The sequence below is a fragment of the Balaenoptera acutorostrata genome, chromosome 8 (genome assembly GCF_949987535.1).
Source record: "Balaenoptera acutorostrata chromosome 8, mBalAcu1.1, whole genome shotgun sequence".
NCBI classification, from domain to species: Eukaryota; Metazoa; Chordata; class Mammalia; order Artiodactyla; family Balaenopteridae; genus Balaenoptera; species Balaenoptera acutorostrata.
In genome coordinates, this window is record NC_080071.1 from 74083954 (window position 1) to 74090725 (window position 6772).

At 49.3% G+C, this 6772-nt stretch overlaps 1 long non-coding RNA gene across 1 annotated transcript in view; it reads left to right on the forward strand.

The window, feature by feature from the left end:
- The window catches only part of LOC130708692 (uncharacterized), a 104766-nt gene extending 100996 nt beyond the window's left edge, over positions 1-3770 (forward strand). Inside the window, exon 2 of the long non-coding RNA XR_009009046.1 lies at positions 3409-3770. This is a non-coding gene — a long non-coding RNA (uncharacterized LOC130708692). The remainder of the gene's footprint in view (positions 1-3408) is intronic.
- The last annotated feature ends 3002 nt before the right edge of the window (positions 3771-6772 follow it).

Consider the following 6772-nt stretch of genomic DNA (forward strand, 5'->3'; position numbering starts at 1 on the left):
ATGACTTTCATCTCAAGACGCCTGCATCAGTCAGGGTCCTGGCAGGAACCAAATGGCTTGAAGCAGGAAGTCAGAAGAGAGTTTAATAAAGGGACTGTTTATAAGTGTGGCAAGGACAAAGGGAGCTCAACCAGAGACAGTGTAAGGTCCCAGAGCTAGTGACAGCATCACTACCTCCCAGGCTGATAACGGAAGGAGAGAGCACAGTTGCTAGAACACAGAGAGGGTAGCTGTCACGGGGTGAGTGGTGGCCCCCAAAAGATACATCCACATCCTAATCCCTGGAACCTGTGACTGTTACTTTATTTGGAAAAAGAGTCTTTATGAATCTATTTAAGGATTTTGAGATGAGGAGATTATCCTGGATTATCCATTGGGCCCTAAATCCAATGATGTGTCCTTATAAAGGAAGAGGAGAGGGAGCTCAAGACAGACAGCAGAGGAGAAGACGGAGAAGAGGAGGAGGCGATGGGACCACAGAGGCAGAGACAAGTGACGGGGCCACACGTCCAGGAGTCCTGACAGGGCTGGAGGCTGAGAGGCAGAGCAAAGATCCTCCTTGGAGCATCCCCAGGGAGTGTGGTCCTGCCAATACGTTGGTTCCAGACTTCTGACTTCCAGAACTGTGAAAGAGAAAGCTTCTGCTGTTTTACACCACCAAGTTTATAGTGATTTGTTACAGCAGCCCCAGGAGATGAATACAGTAGCTCTATGGAGAGGACTGCATTGCTTCTTCTGCAGAGAAGCTGGGTCAACCTGAGAGAGTGAGGCAAGGAGAGAGCTGAGAGGCTGGTCTCTCGCTTTTTTCATTCCCTTTGACCTCCAGTTGGTGCCTCCCACCGGCCTAATCCAGCTGAAAACCATAGCGCATGAGACCCCTTGATATGGTCCGTCGGGGTCGGCCTCCCGAGATTCAGAGCAGGGTGGAGAAGGCTGGAGAGAGGCTCTGGAGGAGCAGCTGGAAGCCACCCAGCACACACACAACTACGGTCAAAGCACAACTGAGTCATAACCTCTGAACAGACCTGGAAGGATAAGGTCCAAACATGTACATGAGACAAATATGGCAAGAATTCGTGCTTTGTGAAGTTAGAGAAAAACAACAACAACATTCATCTGGAAAAAGTAGCCAGAAGAAGTGGAAATTCTAGTGATGTTTCAGTAGTGGGACAAAGAAGGCTGGATGCCCTGTGGGTGAAGTGGTGATACTTAGAAGATAGCTAGAGGTGATAATGGGATAAGAGTATGAAAGGTGTGTTGAACAGCAGGTGTTTAAGAGGAGTGGGGAACAGGATGGGGAGAGGGAGGGATTGGGGAACTACTATGTTACCTCATGGAGGATTTTGATATTTTTGTAAATTTCCAGCATTGTGGTTTAATCAACAATAGGGTCACTGTTGTCCCATTTAGGGTCCTAACCATCCCTTCTACTGACAGGTGAGGACAGCCCCTTAAGACCTAGCCTCAAAGCCCCAGGGAGTTTTGCTTCCCAGAAAGGTGGCAGAGTGAGTGTCTGTGCCATTTGGATAAGGGGGCCCAGGGCTCAGAGGACAGACCCACAGCATGTCCTGGGTTCATCTTCCCAGAAGGAAGTTGCTAGGCAGTGTCTGGGCACAGGGCTGGGCTGGATCCTCACAGCCACTGCCCTCTGTGGCCCCAGGTCATGTCTTCTGTGTTTTCTGCGCCTCAGTACCATAGGAAGAATGGGGCTAGCTCTATCTTGAAGAGACTTTGAAAAGAACAAATAATGGTCAATAAACCAAGGGGAATAAATAACAACCAGTGATTTACCAAACTACACAAAATTTTCTAATTACAAAACAGGAAAGAAAAACAAAAGGCTAGGGAAGGGAGAGAGGAAGCATCACATAGGGGCTACAGAGGGATTAAAGGAATCCAGATTTATGAGCAGGAGAGAAAACGGCACTCCCTCTCCCACTTCTTAACAAAGTTTGCTTCTCTCCTGCGGATGCTCAAAGAGAGAGGGCTGTCTATATGGCTCCTTTGCTCTGACTTGTGAGGATTTGGTCTAAGGAATCGTTTTCAAGCCTGTGAACCGTTTGGCAGTCTCTGGTCTGCGATATCTCCTTATGCACTGAGTAAGGCACAAGCTACAACAACAACAGCATACAAATTTTGTCGGTCACTTGCCAAACGCCCCTGAGTCAGAGGGGTGGGTATCTGACCCCTGGAAAGTCCTGCAGCCTGCGGAGTTGTTCTTGTATGCTGCATGTTTCATTGTGTGCAGAGACTATCTCTAAAATATGCAGAGAACCAGAAGATTCATAGTAGCTTGCATTTGGAGTGTGTGAGTGTGTGTGTGTGTGAGGGTGTGTGTGTCACTGAATGTATCTGTGAGCCTGTGTGTGATGCTGGGCCAGCAGAGGTGGACACACTTCCATGCACGAGACAGGGCCCTGGCCTGGCAGCGTGGGGATGTACGTGTGGGCGTGAGTGTGAGCTGACCTGGAGTCCAGTCCCAGGGCCTCTGGGGGCCTGTCGCCTGCAGGGCTCATTATAGAGGAGCCCAGGTGCTTTGAGTGTCCCCAGAGCAATACAGAGTGCAGTCATGTGTTTGAAAAATATTCCTGCGAGAGATATAAATAAAGACTCCAAGCCCAAAGCCACGGTTTGAGAAAGCCATCCTTAAACACAGGATAATTTATAGCTGCAGCTCTCCTGTCCTGAGAATGACTCAGCTCTCCTAGCCCAACCAGGCCCAGCCTGCTCCAGTAACCTTTGGGTTTGGCTGAAAGGGAAGTGCTAAAGAGAGAGAGCTCTAAGGAATCTGGTGAGCTAACCACCCGGCTACCAGGCTGTCCCTGCTGTGCTCCCCTCCTTTCTGCCTTTTGGGAAAACTCCAGCCACAACAAGGATGACCAGACCCTGGAAGCTGAGAAACAGGACGCTTGGGTATTGCCAGCTGGCTGGCCCCTGGGAAGCCTCTGAGACAGATGCCCGTCTACCTCTGGGATCCGGTGGGTTCTGGTACCCACACAATGGGCCAGTCTTCCTCTGGGAGGCGTGGTCTCAACATAGACCCGAGTAGAACTGGAGAGTTATTCTCAGTCATAGAGACTCTTGAGCCCCACAGAAAGAATAGAAATGAGAGTACTTTTCCCTTTTATTAAAAAAATAACTTACCCAAGTCAAGGGCCAAAAATGGACTGAGAAGAGGGGCAGATAAGCTTCATCATGGTGGTAAATGCGTGAGGGAACGGTCAGACGGAACAGGGTTAGTTTCTAATTCTCTCCCCCGCACTGCCAGCCCCCCTTCCTTCGTGATATTTTTAGCCGACTCTTCAGCCAACCTCGTGGAAAGAGACAAATGCAAGTACAGAGAGTGCTTATCAAAACCCATGGATGTTTCTTTTTCTCTTTCTTCTTTTTCCCTTAAAAATCTTCCAGGAGCGGGGAACAGACTGGAAGTACTTGAAGGTCTTTTTAGCTCCACGCCTCACCCCAGCTTGGATCTCGAGAACATTTCAATGCCAAGGCCAAGCGCCTGACTGTCCAAGTGTAGAAAAAGAAAAACCTTCATGCTGGACTATTTTAAAAATAGTTAAGCTCTTTGATTAAATGGCTAAACAGCCCTTGAATCAAGTGTTCTCTTCTGTAGCAGATGAATTTGTGTAATTGGCCTGATTTCAACCTAGGTCCCCACGTATCAGGAATGTAATCCTTGCTGAATAGATGAACAACTCCTTAAATCTGTAACTAGGTGTCTTCTTGTCTTCTTTCAACATATATTTAATAAATCATTCTGTGTGTGTGTGTTTGTGTTTCTTCGGGTGTGTGTCTGCAGAGGCGGTTGTTAAAGATCTAAGTGAGGAGGGGCTGGGGTGTGGTGTGAGGTGAAGCCCAGAGCACCCTGTACCTCAGTGTAGGGTGGCCAAGGGGTCTGACATCTGAACAGGGCGGCATCCTTGGTGCCCATCTCTGCTGTGTGCAGGACTTATTACTAAAATATTGTCCAGGAGGGGCGGCACTAGGCTGGCCCCTGGGTATTTCTTGCTGTACCTAGTGTTTATTTGTAGTCCATAAGGTTTTCATTATTTTGTATATGATCAATAACCAGTTTTAAAGAGAAGAAAATTTCTTCTTCTAAGAAGGAAGTTTCAAGTCAGCCAACTTAAAACTCACATACACACACACACACCCCTCCCCCAAAATCTACACACACTGACTTTATAAATGATAGAAAGCAGAGGACCTCGGTAGCTGCAGAACTAAGACCACACAATTCTGGCCTGGCCTGGTCACGTTGGAAATGCAAGGAGCCTCCTCCCGATGCTGTAGCTCAGTCTTTTGAAGTCTGTCCTCTGTCCACTGCCTCCTCTTCTTTCTGATTTCTCCCTTTGGGAGTTTTTTTTTTTGCATCATCTCCCAGTTTCTAAAGGCCCCCTGCTCTTTTTGTTTTTTATTGGAGTATAATTGCTTTACAGTGTTGTATTAGTTTCTGCTGTACGATGAAGTGAGTTAGCTATATGTATACCTATATCCCTCCCTCTTGGACCTCCCTCCCACCCCCGCCATCCCACAGATCTACATCATCACAGAGCACCGAGCTGAGCTCCCTGTGCTATACCGCAGGTTCCTACTAGCTATCTATTTTACACACGGTAGTGTACATATGTCAACCCTAATCTCCCAATTCGTCCCACTCTCCCCTTCCCCTCCTGTGTCCACATGTCTGTCTCTACGTCTGTGTCTGTATTCCTGCCCTGGAAATAGGTTGATCTGTACCATCTTTCTAGAGTCCACACACATGCGTTAATATACGGTATTTGTTTTTCTCTCTTTTAGTCACCTGTCTTTTCACATTATCAAAATAAGAGAGGTTGCCGTGATTGATGATAAGTGTGGACTGATCGGCACATACGGATCGATCAGCACATATAGATTGATTAGACGCTTCTAGATTGATTAGACGCTTCTAGATTGATTAGATGCCTGTAGAGCAGCCACCCAGCCCTCTCATACTGATTGAGAATTAATCGAATATAATAATTGTTAAGGAAGAGCTGGAGAGAAATTCCACAAGCCCACCAGATAGGAACCTGGAGGCGGCACTGAGGTGGAGTCAGGCCAATCTTTCTGCCCTTTGCTAGCTGATCACTCTGCTTGGATTAACACTAGCGTGTATTTGCTTAGGCTGTCGGTGGTTTCTTCTACTCTCTTTGGAATAATCCACACACCTGGCTGGGCTCCCCGGATGTCATCTGCTTTCTTTTTTTTAAATTAATTAATTAATTAATTAATTAATTAATTTATTTATTTATGGCTGTGTTGGGTCTTCGTTTCTGTGTGAGGGCTTTCTCTAGTTGCGGCAAGTGGGGGCCACTCTTCATCGCGGTGCGCAGGCCTCTCACTATCGTGGCCTCTCCCATTGCGGAGCACAGGCTCCAGACGCGCAGGCTCAGCAATTGTGGCTCATGGGCTTAGTCGCTCCGCGGCATGTGGGATCTTCCCAGACCAGGGCTCGAACCCGTGTCCCCTGCATTGGCAGGCAGATTCTCAACCACTGCGCCACCAGGGAAGCCCCTGTCATCTGCTTTCTGAAGGTCTCAGCCGCCAGGCAGAATAGCCCAGCAGTCTTTGGTTCTGAAGGTTAGGGGGAGGCCCTTTGGTAAGAAGACCCGCCTTGGATTTCTGGTTTCTCTTCCAGAGACAGAGAGGCCCCTTTGGCTGGGTTTGCAGAGTTAACCCTGGAGGCTCACCCTGTGCACACACTCTGATCATCTGCAGCTCTTGGCGAAACACTTCAAAGATACGGGACCCATCTTGGGTGCAACAAGGGTCTCCTAGAGCCAAAAAGGTACAAACCTCCAGTCCCACGGGTTAAGGTTGGAAGGAAGACAAGTACACATGCGTATCTGTTGCTCAGAAGAGAGGGACTGTGCGTGTCCTCATACAGCGATGGGATGGCCTTTGGCCAAAAGCAGCACAATTCTGATCTGACAGACTTGTAAAATGGGCTGCTCACGTGCATTGCAGCCCATGCCGAGGTCACTGGGAGCATACACATGACCACCCTGGGAAAGGAGGAGCTGTAGGCTCTGGAGAGAATCCAGAGGAGTGCAGACTGGGAGGAGGAGGTGGAGAGTAGAGAGGGAGTGGCCCACCTTTCGAATCCAGCCTCCCCCACTCTCCCAAGGCAGAAGCCAAGGGCAGGGGCCAGACTAGAGCCAGCTGATTCTGTGGCTGTTTATACCCTGTAACCAGAGCCTGTTCCTGCGAGGCTGCCTAACAGCTGCAGAGATAAGGGGATGGGCCGTCACTTCCAGAGACTGGGTGACCTGTGCTGGCGTCCACCTCGGGGGCAGCTTATCCTGATCATTTTCCCAAGCCAGTGGGTGGGAGTGGGAAGAGGTGGGGCTGGCTCCTAGCTACTGCCCAGGTGGCCTGGGTGACCTTCCCAAATCCGGAGTGAATCTTCGAGCTCTATATTGGACTTACTCCTGTGCTCTCTCCAACCCCCCTGTCTCCCCACGGGGTTGCTTCCTACAAGGTCAGGGGAGGTGAGAGAGGAGTTCTGCATGTTTCATGGGTTTGTTTTCCTCCCTCTTTATCTTTGTCATCACAGAAACAGAAAAGAACACGTGGTGAAGCTCTGGGTCAGGCAAAATTTCTAGATTCTGTTGCCAAACACATCTTTCAGGCCAGAGCCCTGCTCGCCTTGCCCCCATCCCGGGCCGCCCCTCCGAGCTTAGCCTTGTCTTCCCTCCCATCTCCGTCCTCTCAGCCCTCCAGGCTGTGTCAGGGACCTCCC